This window comes from Coptis chinensis, chromosome 9 (assembly GCF_015680905.1).
Source record: "Coptis chinensis isolate HL-2020 chromosome 9, ASM1568090v1, whole genome shotgun sequence".
In the NCBI taxonomy this organism is placed as follows: domain Eukaryota; kingdom Viridiplantae; phylum Streptophyta; class Magnoliopsida; order Ranunculales; family Ranunculaceae; genus Coptis; species Coptis chinensis.
The window spans coordinates 49,475,911-49,492,275 of record NC_141464.1 but is presented as its reverse complement, the minus strand read 5'-3'; positions in this window follow the sequence as shown (position 1 = coordinate 49,492,275).

Sequence of the window (16,365 nt, the reverse complement as noted above, 5' to 3'; positions counted from 1 at the left end):
TTACCTCTTCTCGGTTCAGATTCTATAACAGTGTCTTGGTCATGTAATCTAGGTATATAAGTGTTAGAAACATCAGAAGTAGGTGCCTTGGAGGAAGACGCACCCCCACTATTTCTAGATAAGTATGGAAACCTGTCTTCAAGAAATTCAGCATCAAATGATTCAAACAAGACATTAATCTTCATATCTAGAAACCTGTAGGCCTTACTGTTCATAAGATAGCCTAGAAAGACACATTCATAAGCTTTGCTCTCAAACTTTGAGATATTGGGATCATGCTTCCTTACAAAAGCCAGACATCCCCATGTTCTTAAGTAACTTAAATTAGGCTTCCTGTTCTTCCATAGCTGATAAGGTGTAACCTTTGTCTTAGAATTAGTAATTCTATTCAGCACATAGCATACAGTCAAAACAGCTTCACCCCATAAATTGGAGGGTGCTCCAAAACTAAGTAACATAGCAACAATTAATTCCTTAAGAGTTATGTTCTTACGACTAGCTACTCCATTCATTTCAGGTGAATAAAGAGCTGTCGTCTCATGAATTATACCATATGATTGCAAGAAAAAATTAAAATTAGTAGAACCATCTTCAGTACCTCTATCACTTCGAATTACTTTAATGTTCCTGTCATGCTGATTTTGAACCTCAAGTATATAATCTTTAAAAGCATCAAACGTATCACTTTTATTCTTCAGCAAATAAACATATGCAAACTTCGAGCAATCATCAATGAAAGTAATAAAATATCTTTTACCACCTCTAGTCAGAACTCCTTCAAGCTCACAGATATCAGTATGTACCAAGTCTAGTAAATTTGTACTTCTCTCAAATGATTTGTGAGACTTCTTTGTGATTTTTTCCTTAGTGCAAGATTCATAGTGTGCAAAAGCATCATTCAAGTTAGGAATTAAACCAAGTATGCTCATGTTCTTAACATACTTTCTATTAATATGACATAATCTACCATGACAAACATTAACAGAGCAAGAGATCATGTAAGCAGAAGTATAAGTTTTATTCAGATCAGCAACATTCAACTTAAACATCTCATTACATGCATAACCCTTACCAACCCACATATTGATCACTACCTATGACTTGCTGAAAACCAACCTTGTTCAAAATAAAACCAAAAACCAAATTCTTCCTAATCTCAGGAGTATGAAGCACATCCTTTAACAACAGTTTCTTCCCATAATTGAACTGCAGCTCAACATCACCAGTACCCAGGACCTTGGTCGTATGATTATCACCAAGTAGAACTTCCTGATTCGTAGTTGTGGTATAACTATTGAACCAGTTCCTATTATAGCAAACGTGCCTAGAAGCACCAGTATCAGCCCACCACCCCTCATAGACATTAACAGAATTGACCTCAGTTATCATAGCAACAAAAGGTTCCTCAGTAACATTAGCCTCATTGACTTTACGAAACTTACAGTTCCTAGCATAATGCCCCTTCTTTTTGCAAGTATAGACAACTTCTGACATGTCAACGGGTGGTTTCTGATTCATATGCACCTGATTTTGGTTCTGATTCTGTGGAGCTTTCTTGTTAACAGGTTTTTTCTTCATGGCTTTCTTATTAGGTTTCAAACTAGATTTAGTCTTACTGGTTTGTTGGTTTACCACATTAACCTTAGCCTTGGCAGATGACATGGCAACTTCCTCATTATGGTCTTGTTTTCGTGATTCCTCTTCTATACAAAGTCTCCATCGAAAACTCCTTAGACTTATGCCTTAGTATGTTCCTGAAATCCTTCCAAGAGAGAGGAAGCTTATTAATGATGACAACAACCGGAAATTACCCATCAATTTTCATCTCTTCTGAAAGTATCTCATGAACAATAATATGTAGGTCATGGCATTGAGACACAACAGATTTGTCATCTACCATCTGAAACATAAGATAACGACTTGCAATATGTTTTTTGGAACCAGCTTCCTCAATATCATACTTCTTTTGGAGGGCTTCCCAAACATCAGAAGCATATGGAAGTTCAGAGTATAAGTCGTATAGATCATCAGCAAGCAAGTTTAGGATGTAATTCTTACACTTGAAATCTGCAACGATCCACTTATCAACAACAACAGATAATGCAGGTTCCAACAGGACATCTTCATCAGGAATCGGTTCACTTAGAACGGTTTCCACTTTCACCAGGGTCAGATAGAACATCATCTTCGCCTTCCACCGCTTGAAGTGCTCACCAGCAAACTTGAACGGTTGATTCTGGCTATTGTCATTATGGGACCTGGATGGGTTACATTCTTCATGTTCCATTGTCAAACAACCTTAAAATTATTAGAATATAATTTTTGCAATAAGAACAAACAGTGAATATAAAGAAGGCTGGCTGAGGCACGGATTGGTACGCTCTCTTTAAGGTTGTTTCGCGTATGTTCCTCTTTATGCTGGCAGACCACGTCAACCCCCAGGATACAATAGCAAGTTATTAGTCTCCTTTGTTTACTAGATAAACCAAAGAAGAAAAGGAAGAACTACGATACTAATCTTATGATTGCCTAAAACGTAGTTTAGAAATTAGTTTTTTTTTAGATACTATAGGCTGCTGGTAGAGGAGTATTTATAGAGGAAAAAACGTGGAGCACTTAGTAGCTAGATCCGAATTGTAGGGAACTGTTTCAGTTTCCCAATAAGGATTGGATTCTACAAGTTCATCACATTACTGTTTCCCCAATCCATATCCAATTTTGTTTCCAAACTTATCCGAAACAATTTACCAAAAATAAGATAAGGGATCAAAGAGAACTCGAGCTCGAGCCTGGTTCGGTTCGGCGCGTGTGTGTGTGGCTTTGTGTGAGTCCTCCTTCCTAACCCAAAAACCTTTGTACCCTAAGGGCATGCCCTTAGTATGGGACTTTCACTTATAAACAATACTCACTAGTGTTTTCCTCTCCAATGTGGGACTAAAGTTCTCTACTTAAACAACTATCCACAAAGAGGTCGAGGGATCAAACCACCACAAAGTCACTCCAAACATCACCACTTGTTTTATTGAAAATAACTCAACAAGTTTACTAGAGTATATATAGTAAGAACTGCTAATGGTAAAAGTCCTTTACTCTGGCATGATCCCTGGTGTTCTGGGGGTGCTCTGCTTCATAACCACACAATACTTCAAGCTTGGAATTTTCCTATTGATGCAATTATTGAGGTTCTCATTACTCAAGGGAGATGGAATCAGTTTGTTGAAAACATTCAAAATTCTATTCTTAGTATTCCTATAAATGATCATATCATTCATGACACTGTTATCTAGACACCTTCACAGTTTGGTAAGTTCACTTCTAGTTCAGCTTACTAGGTTATGAAAAGGACGACAGTTAAAGTATATTGGGTAAGCTTGCTTGGGGTAAATGGGTGATACCAAAACATTTCTTCTCATGTTGGCAATTGTTTTCAGGAAGTCTCCCTACTCAGGATCGATTGATTAAGAAGAAGGTTTTGAGGCAATCTTTATGTTGTCTGTGTCACCAAGAGAGGGAGAACTCTAAGCACTTATACTTTGAATGTCCATATTCTCAGGAAGTGTGGAAGGGGTCAAATCAGCTATTGATATTGTTACTGATGATTGAAGCTTGAACCAAGAATGGACAAGTATTCTTAAGTTGTGTGGCAAGAGAAATAATACAGCTAAGATACCGTACTCAAAGTCTATGTCTGTGCAGTGATAAACTACATTTGGACTGAGAGAAATAATTGACGGTTTCAAAACTCAAGATGCCAAGCCAAAGTAGTGAAGGACAAACATATATTAGATAATTAAAACTCTATTTGCAAGCACAACTTACTATAGTTGCCGATTGTAATTGTTATTTATGCTAGGAGATACATATGGTGGTTAGCTTGTTAGGTTAAAGGGATTGAGTGTGTAGAAGAAGAAGAAGAAGAAAGGATGGAGGCACAAGAAGAAGGTAGGGTTTAGAGTATATTTACCCTAACCTATAATGCATATATTTATACTAGAGTTGGAATAACCTAAATAGCAACAAGCTAAATAAGGTACGGTCTCACACTTATAGAATGTGTGAGACCGACACTACATACTTCAACACCCCCCTTCAAGCTGGAGCATAGATATCGCTCATGCCCAACTTGTTACCAATATAACTTCGAACCTGGATCCGAATCAACGGTTTTGGTGAAGATATCGCCTAACTGATCTCGAGAAGCCACATAAAGTACTTATCTCCTTTGTTTCAACCTTATGTCTGACATAATGACAATCTACCTCTATGTGCTTAGTTCTCTCATGAAATACTGGATTAGAAGCGATATGAATGGCTGCCTGATTGTCATAATGAAGAGGGATCGGTAGCTGTACCTCGAAACCTAACTCATGTAGCAGATTATGAATCCACATTAACTCACCAGTCCCTTGAGCCATAGCTCTATACTCAGCCTCTGCACTAGACTTTGACACAACTGTTTGCTTTTTTACTCTTCCATGTCACCAAATTTCCACAAAGGAAAGTACAATACCTAGTGGTGGAATGTCTATCTGAAACTGATCCTGCATAATCAGCATCTGAATATCCAACAACATCAAAATTTCCATTAGAACGATAGACCAATCCACGACCAGGAGAACCTTTCAAATACCTCAGAATACGAATAACTTCCTGGTAGTGAGGAATCCGTGGTGCATGCATATACTGAGATACTACACTAACTGCAAAGGAGATATCGGGGCGAGTAATAGTAGCATAGATCAGCTTTCCCACCAATCTACGGTATCCCTCAATATCGGCATACATCTCTCCAACATCCGACTGGAGTTTGTCGTTCGAATCTATAGGAGTCTCTACTGGGCGAGCTCCTAAATTACCTGTTTCACTGAGCAGGTCTAATACATACTTTCTCTGTGAGAGATGAATTTCACCAGGGAACCTGGTAACTTCAATGCCTAGGAAATACTTCAGTTCTCCTAGATCTTTGGTCTGGAACTGTCTTGAGAGATTGACTTTAAGTCGATCAATACCCTGTTTGTCAGACCCTGTGACAATGATATCATCAACATACACAACTAAGACAATAATCCCTTGCTGGGTCTTTCGGTAAAACACGGAATGATCATATTCACACCTAGTCATTCCATTAGCCATCAAAACCTGACTAAACTTCGCAAACCAAGCTCTAGGAGACTGCTTGAGCCCATAAAGAGACTTCTTTAATCGACAGACTTTCCCCCCTTGAGCAACAAAACCAGGAGGTTGAACCATATAGATTTCCTCCAGAAGATCGCCATGTAAAAAGGCATTCTTAACATCCAACTGAAACAGAGGCCAGTGATGATGAACGGCAAGAGAAATCACAATACGCACAGAGGCGAGCTTTGCAACCGGAGAAAACGTCTCGGAGTAATCAATACCATATGTCTGGGTAAAGCCTTTTGCAACCAGACGAGCCTTTAAACGAGAAATAGTACCATCCGGATTATGCTTAATAGTGAAAACCCACTTACAAGCAACTGCTTTCTTCCCAGAAGGAAGATCTGTAAGAACCCAAGTGTCATTAGAATACAAGGCACTCAACTCCTCGTCCATTGCTTGCTTCCAGCCAGGATGAGATAGAGCATCCCTGTAGTTAGACGGGACAGAGACAGACAACAAGGACGTAGCAAAAGACTTGACAGATGGTGGTAAATGATCAGTGGAAACATACTTAGAAATAGAATACTGAGCATACTTACTAGGAAGACGCATACTGGCAGGTGGACGTTCAAGTTTTCGGAGTGCAATCGGAACATCAAGGTCAGATTTCCAAACCATCCCCATGTGTCAATGGCTTCTTTACAGCTTCAGCTCTCCTATATATTATATCCCAACAAATATGTTCTTTACTAAGTAAATTTGGTCTACCTATCCATTCCAATTCGGATAACGACTCCGTTATCAAAGAACTTAAACTCTTATAATCCACAGAAAATTCCTTACTATCATTAGGGAAAACAACAATAAACACAATCTGGATGTTCAAATTCGATCTCGGGCAACTTCCCTAACGGGCTTAGAGGCCGAATTTTGTAAAGTAGGAAAACAGTCTAATACCATTAACTTTTTCTAAATCGAATAACCCAAACCATCAATTACCTTAACATCCCACCCAAGTTCAAGAAGACCAATAGCATGTCCAACATCATGATTACAACACCGAAAGTCGCTTTTGGCGAAAATGATAGCAACCCCGACCCTCTTCAAATCTAAACTAATATATAGCAAAAGTTTTGATGATACCGCTGATTCCAATTAACCGATGGAGTTGTGTGCATTCCCTTATCAAGGAGTTCCATTGCATTCTTAGTGACCGTTTGATCACGCAGTTTTCCGCCAACTAAAACCCATGGAATAGCAAAAGTACACTTCTCTACTAACCTAACAAGTAACAGATGCTTAGAGAGAAAGTTTAGGGTATAGCAAACTCCTCAAGTAAACAATGAAGAATGTAATGAAAGATGATATAATAATAGCTCGATCCCAAAACTCCCCACAAACAATCATAGTCAACTAGTCTCAATCAAGAACGTAACAATAGCTTACTATATTTTAAAGGCATCATGGCAACAGACTGATATGTGTGGCACAGGAATATCTAGAAGTCAAAGACTCTACGACGAGAGTTTTACAAGACCAGTTTTTGTTCCCGATATGCCCAGTTCAAGCACAACCCTGCTCTAGCACCTCTTCCCAATTGAGTAGGAGTATCAAAACTTCAATCCAGAAAAATGGGTTTATTGAGGCTCGCAAAGAAGATCTCACTAGCCATCCAAGACAGTTAAAACCAACTAACCTATTGAGAAAGTGCGATAATGGGGACCAAGGGTTGGGCGAGTGGGTGCGATATAACATAAGTCATGGTTATGATCCTGTGCTCAAAAACTTTGCCGCTTTTAGTTAAAAAGTTCTTAGACAAAGCTTTCTTATCTTCTACATCCTACATCCTATTTTCAGTTATGGCAAACGGTTGAGGTTGGGAAACTGCCAAAATTCTGCAATCATTGCAAAATTGTCGACATCTTGTCCGCGAATGTAGAAAGCTAAAGGGAGATTTGCAAAGTAATATTGGAAATGAGAAACGAGATAAAGAGGTTGTGAGGGATCAAGCGGGCCGAGGTGATAAGGTCTGGCCATAGAACTAGGAAGAATAAGGGGAAATCTCCTTATCGCGGATATGAACAAACAAGGAGAATGGAGGGCTAAGCCTTCGAGACACCAAAAGAGCTCACGTATGCAAACGGATTCGAGGGTTTGGAGGTCGAAGAGATACTTAACATTGTCGACGATAATGTCATAACACCACCTGTGGAGAATGGGGTATATGAGGATGGACATGAGGCTCTACCAATGCAAGGGGAAACAAAGCAGGAGAGAGCCAATGGACCTCAACAAAGAACATGAGGTTGTCGATAAGAATCCTACGGGAGGGCAATGCACGCTTAGAGGCGGCAACGTGGAAACCAACTCAAAATGAATGAGCAACAGATAAATCCAGTAGAGAGGAACACCGAAAGTAACATTTGGCTGACTACAACTCTGAGCACTTCAGTAGGTGGTGGCAGTCCTTGTTCCAATAGCTCAGAAATCTCCCCCGGAAAAAGACTAGCGGATTCTGAGGCAGATAAGGTCTTCAATATGTTAAAAGGAATAAACAAGGATTCCAATTTAGAGGAGAGACCTCCGGATCCTAATACTACTACACCACTCAGGTGGGCTGACTTAGGAGATGATGACAAGAATGATGACCCAGAACTGGATGGAGATACCTTCATGGATGCGAACCAAGAGACTTCTCATTGTAACCACAGACCCTCATCAGCGGCCATGAATGATTTCCAAGAGTGTATCAGCTACTCTCTTGTTGACAGAAGTAATGCCTTAGACACTTCATAGTTTTTCAAGTACAGCTTCTCTGTGTTTTATTAAATAAAATTTATGTCAGCTACTCTCCTCGTGAATGGCACTTCAAAATTTATGTTAAATTGATGAAACATGTTCCCCTGTACCACTTTCTTCAAATTTCTCACTGTTGTCTCATCCCTCCCCACACACACACACACATAATACATGTATGTCTGTCTGTCCCCAATAATTAATCCTTTTTAGTGTATACCCTTCTTGCTCTAAGAAGATCTATGTCTGTACAACACTCTGGTGGGACGGTAAGAACTTGAGCTCAAGCTATTATAGAATGCTTAAGTAGTTACACTATTATAACATAATAACCACAATGTATGTAGAAAGAAAAAACAAACAACAAAAGCCAACAATAATAGGTTTGTTTCCTACAAGAAACTATTAGGCCATCATAGTATTTCAAACCCGGTAAATATTCGTGTATTTGTATGTATTAATTATACTTAAGGAAAAAAAAAAAAAAACACACACACACACACACACACACAACAACAACAACAACCAAACTATTTTGATATGCATCCAGGAAGGTTTTTTAACAGGGTGGAGATAACTCTGAGACTCTAAGAGACCATTTCAGATTATAAAGAAAAAGAACATTCATAGACAAGAAACTAAGCATGTTTACGCACCTCATTGATACCATTTGGGCAAAATTAGCCACCTTTTGCATAAGTCGTGTTTCCATGTCCGTGATCTCGTGCATCCAACTGCCTCTTCATCTCATCTATTTCATGTCGCTTTGCTCATCTTTCTCTTGTGCTTGCCTCTTAATCTCTTCAATCTCAAGTCGTCTTTCCTCCTCCTTCTCTTGTGCTACTCTTTGCATTTCAGCCAACTGGCTTTCCAAGTCATTCACACGATTGTCTGAAGATAGTCGGGAGCCAAAGTAGCTGGTTGGGGTTACACCTCATCCCTTCAACCTCACACGTCCATGCCGCTCTGGAGGCATCACTTCCCTATAGATCTCATCTGAGAGAGGTAGTTGTGTCCCATGTTCATCTATACCTGCTAGGTCTTTCATTTTGTGCTTCGTATTCCAAAAAAAAATTACACACAGGATATTAAATACAGCCGAGTATGATATTTAAACTGAAGCTATTACTAAGATGAAATTGTTACATACAATGTATTCTCTTGATTGATCATCAAGAGCGTCATCGCGTTGTGAACTTGTGTGAGTCCTCACAAAAAGATCTCCTAGGGAAGGGGGTGCTCCAAACCTCCGACTCTAACCAAATATAAAGAAATTTATTAATTGTTAATCACTAGTCAAATTCAATGCCGCAAGTGAGGGAAAATAAAAATAATAAGCATATGTACCATTATCTCTTCAAACTGGGAAAACTTATTCTTCCAAAGAAGATGCTTTGCTATTTGCTTAGCACGGTTAGCCCTCTGTTACGTTTAGAAATTGCCTATACAAAAAGATCTCCTAGTTAGTATTGTACCCTATAAAAATACTTAAGCTAAACATTACACTTTTTCTTACTTGATGCTCGAGTATCCCAAAACTCCATAAGTTGAACCCACTCTGTTGCGATAGTTGCTCGGGCCTATGGCTTATAATCGTTCTTCATATGTGGCATAGCGGGTATAAAAGTTCCTTTTCCATTTACTCTTTTGTTTCTGAATTCGCCCCGGAAAATCGAGCCAAAGTGGGCTCCTTCCGGTCTCATCAAGTTCCCATTTATCCTAAAAAGCGAGACACAAAAAAAATCTACTAAGAAATGAAATAGACAGTTTTTTAAATTAGTGCAAGTGTGTGCAGATCCAAATGTCCATACCTTAATGTTATCCCATAACCACTCTTTTGTCGCCTACATCTTGGAGCTCCCAATTTTTTTGTCCAATCAAATCGACGTGACGTTGCCATTAATACTCCAAGAGATTCAGAGAACAAGCTTGGATGTTTCCGAGGTCCCACTGGTTGTCTGCCTTTCCATACCAATTCCAACTTTGAGCCATTTGGTTGGTCAAATACCTTAGGAAGGGTAGAAGTGCCCCTTACCCACTTTCCAGCTGTACACAAGCCCAAAGCTTCATTAATTAAACATAAGACAATAATGAACTAGAATGTTTAGTTAAACTTACCGCTCTCGTCACCATTAGGATCCTCTCGAAATCGTTTGACCATTGCACCTGTCTAAATCGTCACATAAAGCAATTCATCAAGTAAATCCATCAAGGAAGACACTAGATAATAACCACTCCCAAAACATAAAAAAAAAATAGCACAAAAAACGAGTTTGTTCCCAAAAAAACAACACAAAAATGAGTTTGTTCCCACAAAAAAAATAGCACAAAAACTACATATAATCATCGTCACCGCCATTGTCTTCATCACAATCACTATCAATGTCTTCATCACAATCACTATCATTGATGAAGTCTTCATCACATTCGACACCGTCAATGATATCTTCATCAATAGTATCCGCAACAACTTCTACTCCATCAATCTCACTCCTAGTCCAACCGTTAATGTCATGTGTGTCATTAACATCGACTATGTTATCCACATCTTGCTGCATGCAAGGCGTGTTATCTTCGGTCGACTCAACCATTTGAACCCATATCATACAAGTCCCTTGGAAGCGTCTTTAACACAACTTCGCCAATTATCATCCAAATTATCTTGGAGATAAAAACTTGTTCTCGCTTAAGATGCTAAAATAAACGGTTCACTCATAGCTAAGGTTCGTGTAAAGTTCATGGTGAACCCATATTCATCTATTTTCATTCCTCAAGCTGAGTCATAACATCCCACCAATCACACTTGAACGAAACACTCTATTCTCCTTGCAATAACGCAACTCAACTATGTCATTCAACACACCATAATAACCCACACTACCGGTCACCGGGTTCATGTCTTTTCAAGCTTCATAAAAGCTTGACGTTTACTGCGATACAAAAACTCCACTATTCTGAGTTTTCCTTCGTGACTCCACGAGCTTTTGTGTGAAATCTGTATCCATTTGCAATACAACCCTTGAAACAAGAAGCAAATCGACTAGGACCATATGCTAAACTCGGTTGCTCACGACCAACTCCCCATCCTTTTTCATTTCTTTGGACCTATTCAGATAAGGAGAAAAAAATAATGTTAAACTTCAAAACATAAGCAATCAAGAGCAAGTAGCTCAAAAAAAGAAGACAAAAAATGGCTTCTTTTGCAACAAACAACATGGCGGCGGAATATTGGACTTTTATTACAAGGTTTGAGGCTCGGACCTCGAGAACACTCTATCCGGCGTAATATAAATTGTTGTACATGAGTAATTATTATAAGGTTTGAAATTTTGAATAGCCCTAATAACTTTACCACTATTGATAACACAAAATCGGGCGGTAATGCAGAGACATTCTCTGTCTTCCACTCTCCGTGACCCAAAAGAAAAGGAAACAACTAATGCAGGGGGAGGGGGAGAGAGATTTACTAACATCTTCCTATTTTTCCTTGTTCTTTGTGTTGGACAGACTAATTACCAATGCTCTAGGAACCTGCAGCTAAATTCCAAGTAGAACAAACATCCCTAAATAAGAAACTAAATCTAAACTGTACTAAACATCCTCTAAATATCCCTAAATCAGCTAAACATAAATATAAATAAAACAAGTAGAATCCTTCTTGAGGCATGTTACTAAACTGTGAAATCATATTGCTATCTACAAAACTACTTTGGAAAAAAGTAAATATAGTACATAAACTGATATACATAATCTAACTGCATACAATTAACACTTACTTGGTTTTCAAACCATTTACCAAACCGTTCATTATGAATACGGTCCACATTCCTAGCACTTGCCCGCCGCCCGAGCTCATCCCTAATCACTTGTTTGTGTTTCCTGTACAAAACATTATTGCATTTACGACATAGGTTTATAAATAATATTTCTTTTAACTAAGGCACAATTTCAATAAAGTGGACTTACTCAATAAATGGTACCACTTCCTCACAATTGATTAGCACATACAAACGAGCTTGTTCCCACTCATCGTCTGTTAAAGTCCTAAACGTTCCTTTCCCTAAAGGCACGATTGTATCCTGAAAAATAGAAAACTGTCCATCCAATCCAACAACTCGAACTCTTCATTCCTCCTCGTCGGTTGAACTTAGTCTCCATCCCATCATCTAAGTATCTTGAGCAGAAAAGTCAAGCATTCATCGAAGAAGATACCCTTCGCAATGGATCCCTCCGTCTACTCTTATTACGAACATACTTCTTCAAAGTGTACAAGTACCTGAATAAATATAAAAGATGACAAAATTTAAGTTCAAATTTTAACAAAATATAAACAAAAAGTAACCATTACTATTATCTTTACTTTCTGACCTTTTCGATTGGGTACATCCATCGATAGTACACTAGTCCACCGAGCTTAGCTTGACCAGCTAAATGAATAGGCAAGTGCACCATAACATCAAAAAATGATGGAGGAAATATCATTTCCATTTTGCATAGTGTGACAAAATCGGGTACTCAAGACGCTCCAACTCTGCAAACCCATAATACTTTTGAACACAACCGCTTGTAGAAATTAGAGAGTTCAACAAGAACTAATGTAACTTCCTTAGGTAAGATTCCACGTGATTGCAACCGGAAGCGATTCTTGTGCACTAGAACATGCCAATCATGGCTTTTAGGCCAGGTATTTTGCATTCTTTCACCCGAACATGACGCGATATATTTGATGAAAAATTATCCGAACTTTAATACCTTTCAAGAATTGACAAAGCTTCCTCTTCTCGGTCAAGGACAAGGTAAAAGGGAGCGGGGGGATATAGTATTTGTTACCCTCTTTAGCTATCGGATGAAGTGACTTTTCGCATACCCATTAACACCAAATCTTGTCTTGACTTCAGGTTATCCTTTGATTTCTTCTCTAAATTCAGCAATTGTCCCAAGCCAACTTTCACCGTTGTTCTTTTCAATGTGCATGACATCTAGATTATGGAGTAAACAAAGGTATTTCCAATATGGGAGCTCAAAAATACACTAATCTTCTTCCAATTGTGTGGCAAAGAATTATCCTCTCGACTTCTCTTTTGTCCAATAACCTTATCACTATTCACCTTACCAAATGTGATTTGGTCGAATCCATCTAATTGAGCAAGTACATCACTTCCAAGAAAGGGGCTTGGGGCAACTCCCATTTCTGTCTTGTTATCAAAAGAACTCTTATTCTTTTCGATATCTATGATCAAGTGGCGTGAATTCTGACTTCCCATATAACGAACTTTTTCCCATTTTGCAACCATTTTGAGCAAGTCTTCTCATGGCAAGAGGGACAGGCAAGTTGTCCTTTAGTGCTCCATCCGGACAAATTAGCAAATGCTGGGAAGTCATTAATAGTCCACAAAACAGCTGCATGCATTTTAAAATTCTGTTTTGAAGAGGCATCATACGCCTCAACTCCCTTCTCCCACAACTCCTTTAACTCATCAATCAATGGTTGCAGTACACGCCAATGTTATTTCCGGGACTGCTAGGGCGGGGAATTAGCAATGACATGATGAGAAAAAGGTTGTTTCATACACATCCAAGGCGCGTGATTATACGGAACTAGAATAACGGGCCAAGTGCTATGAATAGAACTAAGACTACCAAAAGGATTGAAGCCATCACTAGCCATTCCGAGTCTAACATTGCGAGATTCTAAACCAAATGAAGGATATCTTTGGTCTAAGCTTTTCCATTCCTTGGAGTCACTGGATGCCTCAAAGCACCATCTTTCGTCACGATCATCGATGCCATCTCATATCTTTAGAAGTTTTTGAGCACATAAATAATCTTTGGAGTCTTGGCTTTATAGGAAAGTATCGCAAAACCTTAGCAGCCTTTTTCTTAGGTTTTGTAGATGAACTAACTCTATTTTCTCTACACTCCGAAGTCGTGATCCATCTTGACTCACCACATACATCACAGTTATCCTTGTCCATGATTGGTTTATTATCCTTCCAATACAACATACAATCATTAGGACATGCGTCTATCTTAATGCACTCCATCCCAAGATCCCGAAGTTGTTTTTTTGATTCATAATGATTCTTGGGCATATTGATGTCATTTGGAAGTGAATCATTTAATACCTCAAGCAACATGTCAAACGAATGATTACTCCAGCCGTTAAGACACTTTACATGAAGCAATCGTACTAGAAAAGACAATTTTGAACTCTTAGTACAGCCAGGGTACAAGGGTGTGTCTGCTTCCTTCAACAACTTGTAAAACTTATGTGCTTCTTCATTTGGCTCATCCGTTCGAGTGTCACTGGAACTAGACTCATTTGTATTCGAACTAGGTGGTATGTCATTGTCTATACCAACCATGTTTTGAAATCCTAATGCATCTTGCAACATTGTATGCATATCATCACCCTGATTAGACTCAGTATTTACCTCCACACTCTCCCCATGCTTTGTCCAACGGACATAACTCCGTAGTATACCACGATTCTTTATATGATGTTCCACTATATGTTTAGGCAATAACATTAGATTAAGGCATCCTACACATGGGCAGTAAATCTCACCACCAAGTTCCTTAATTCGATTATTCCAAGCAAACTCGATAAATTTCTCACAACCAAGTATATACTTACGACTGCATCTTCCTAGAGTCGGATCCATCCAACTTTTATCCATTTAAAAACTGAACTACAACTACATAAAAAAAATAGACAATCTTGTTCAAAGAAAGAATATCATATCCTACATCAAGTTCAAAAATTAATATATTCAAGAACATCCTAACATAACATAGGAGAACCAATAAAAAAAAAAATCAGGACAAGGCCATATTAATCGTCCAAATGTGGGATTTACCACCAAATATTGGTCTCACATAATGGAAGAAAACAATAGCCATGAAAACATAACTAGAACTCAATCGATGAAAGCTAAAGCTTTAAATTTGAAAAGTCGAACTTTTTATCCAAAAATAACGTAAATTGGATTAAAACCTCATATATATATACAATATTCTAACAATAGAAAAGTCAAATCAATTGATCAAATATTCTTCACGATATTTAGATTTAAATAAACTAATGAACTGCTTCAAATCACAAAAAATATACGATTTCTTAAACAAATCTCTAAAATAAAACGCGTGGGAAGAAGATAATGGATTACCCAAGGTAAAGTAAGTAATGGAGGAGGCGTATGATGAAGAAGAAGAAGAAGGCAACCGGTGAAGAAGAAGGCAAAGAATCGCGGTGGCGAATCGGCGGTGAAGAAGAAGGGAATGGTGCGGCAGCCGGTGAAAAGGATTTGGGTTTTCGGTTTCTCTTTTTGTTATTTGAGATTCAAACTTTCACCAAAATAAACGAAATTTAAAGTTCCCGCGATCTATTTTCTATTTTCTGATTTTTTTTTTTTATAAAAATAATTATTTAATGTTTTAAATAGCCTTTTTGCAGCCATCGACGCCAAACACTTAATTAAAGCCACGCGCAAAATTTGTTCAAACTACTTAAAGGTCCTCGACTTAAAGCCACGACCACATTGAAAACGGTTGCAAAAAATGCACCTTTTGCAACAAAAGGATAATCACGAGGCAAAAAGGTACTTCTTGCCACATATTTAGTTTGTCGTGGCAACAAGTAAGATATAGCCACCAAACTCCTAGCCGCGGCAATATGTCCGAGGCTAAAAGTCACTTTTTTGGTAGTGTAGAGATGGAATAACCTAAATAGCAACAAGCTAAATAAGGTACGGTCTCACACTTATAGAATGTGTGAGACCGACACTACATACTTCAACAGTAATCATACTTGCGCAATTGCTTACTCAGAGACTGGGTTTGAACATTTCTTTCAGCAACAAGGTGGATGCTAATTGGCATGGATTAAACCTGATTCTGATACAGTTAAATTGACTGCAGATGGTTCGTTCCTTGACTGCCTCCTCAACTAGAATAGGTGAGTAATATGCAACCATGAGGGCAATGTTCTACTTGCTTTTAACGGCAGCAACTCAACTAAATGTATCACTACATTAGAACTTATGGCAATCAAAAAGGGCATGGAAGGCTGTTTACAGGCCAACTTCAAGAAGGTGAAAGTGGCGTCATACATGTTGCGCAGAGTATTAACAAGATTGCACCCCCTCCTTGGTATTGCCTAAATCTGGTTCTAAACATCCAGAAGCTATGTACTGAATTTGAGAGCATCTCTTTTATTCATGTATTTAGGGAAACTAATCGTCTAGCCAATCACCTAGCTTCTTTAGGTGGATGCTTGGATGAGAATATTGTGTATTTTGTGCCTCCTCTCGACCTTGAAAGTGATACCATTGTTAAAGAGGAGGTAGCTAATAGGTTGTACACAATATTATCTTAATAAAATGAGGTGAGGGCCCTGTCAACCCTAGCTTGATTTTCATAAAAAAAAAAAAAAAAAAAAAACTGCAT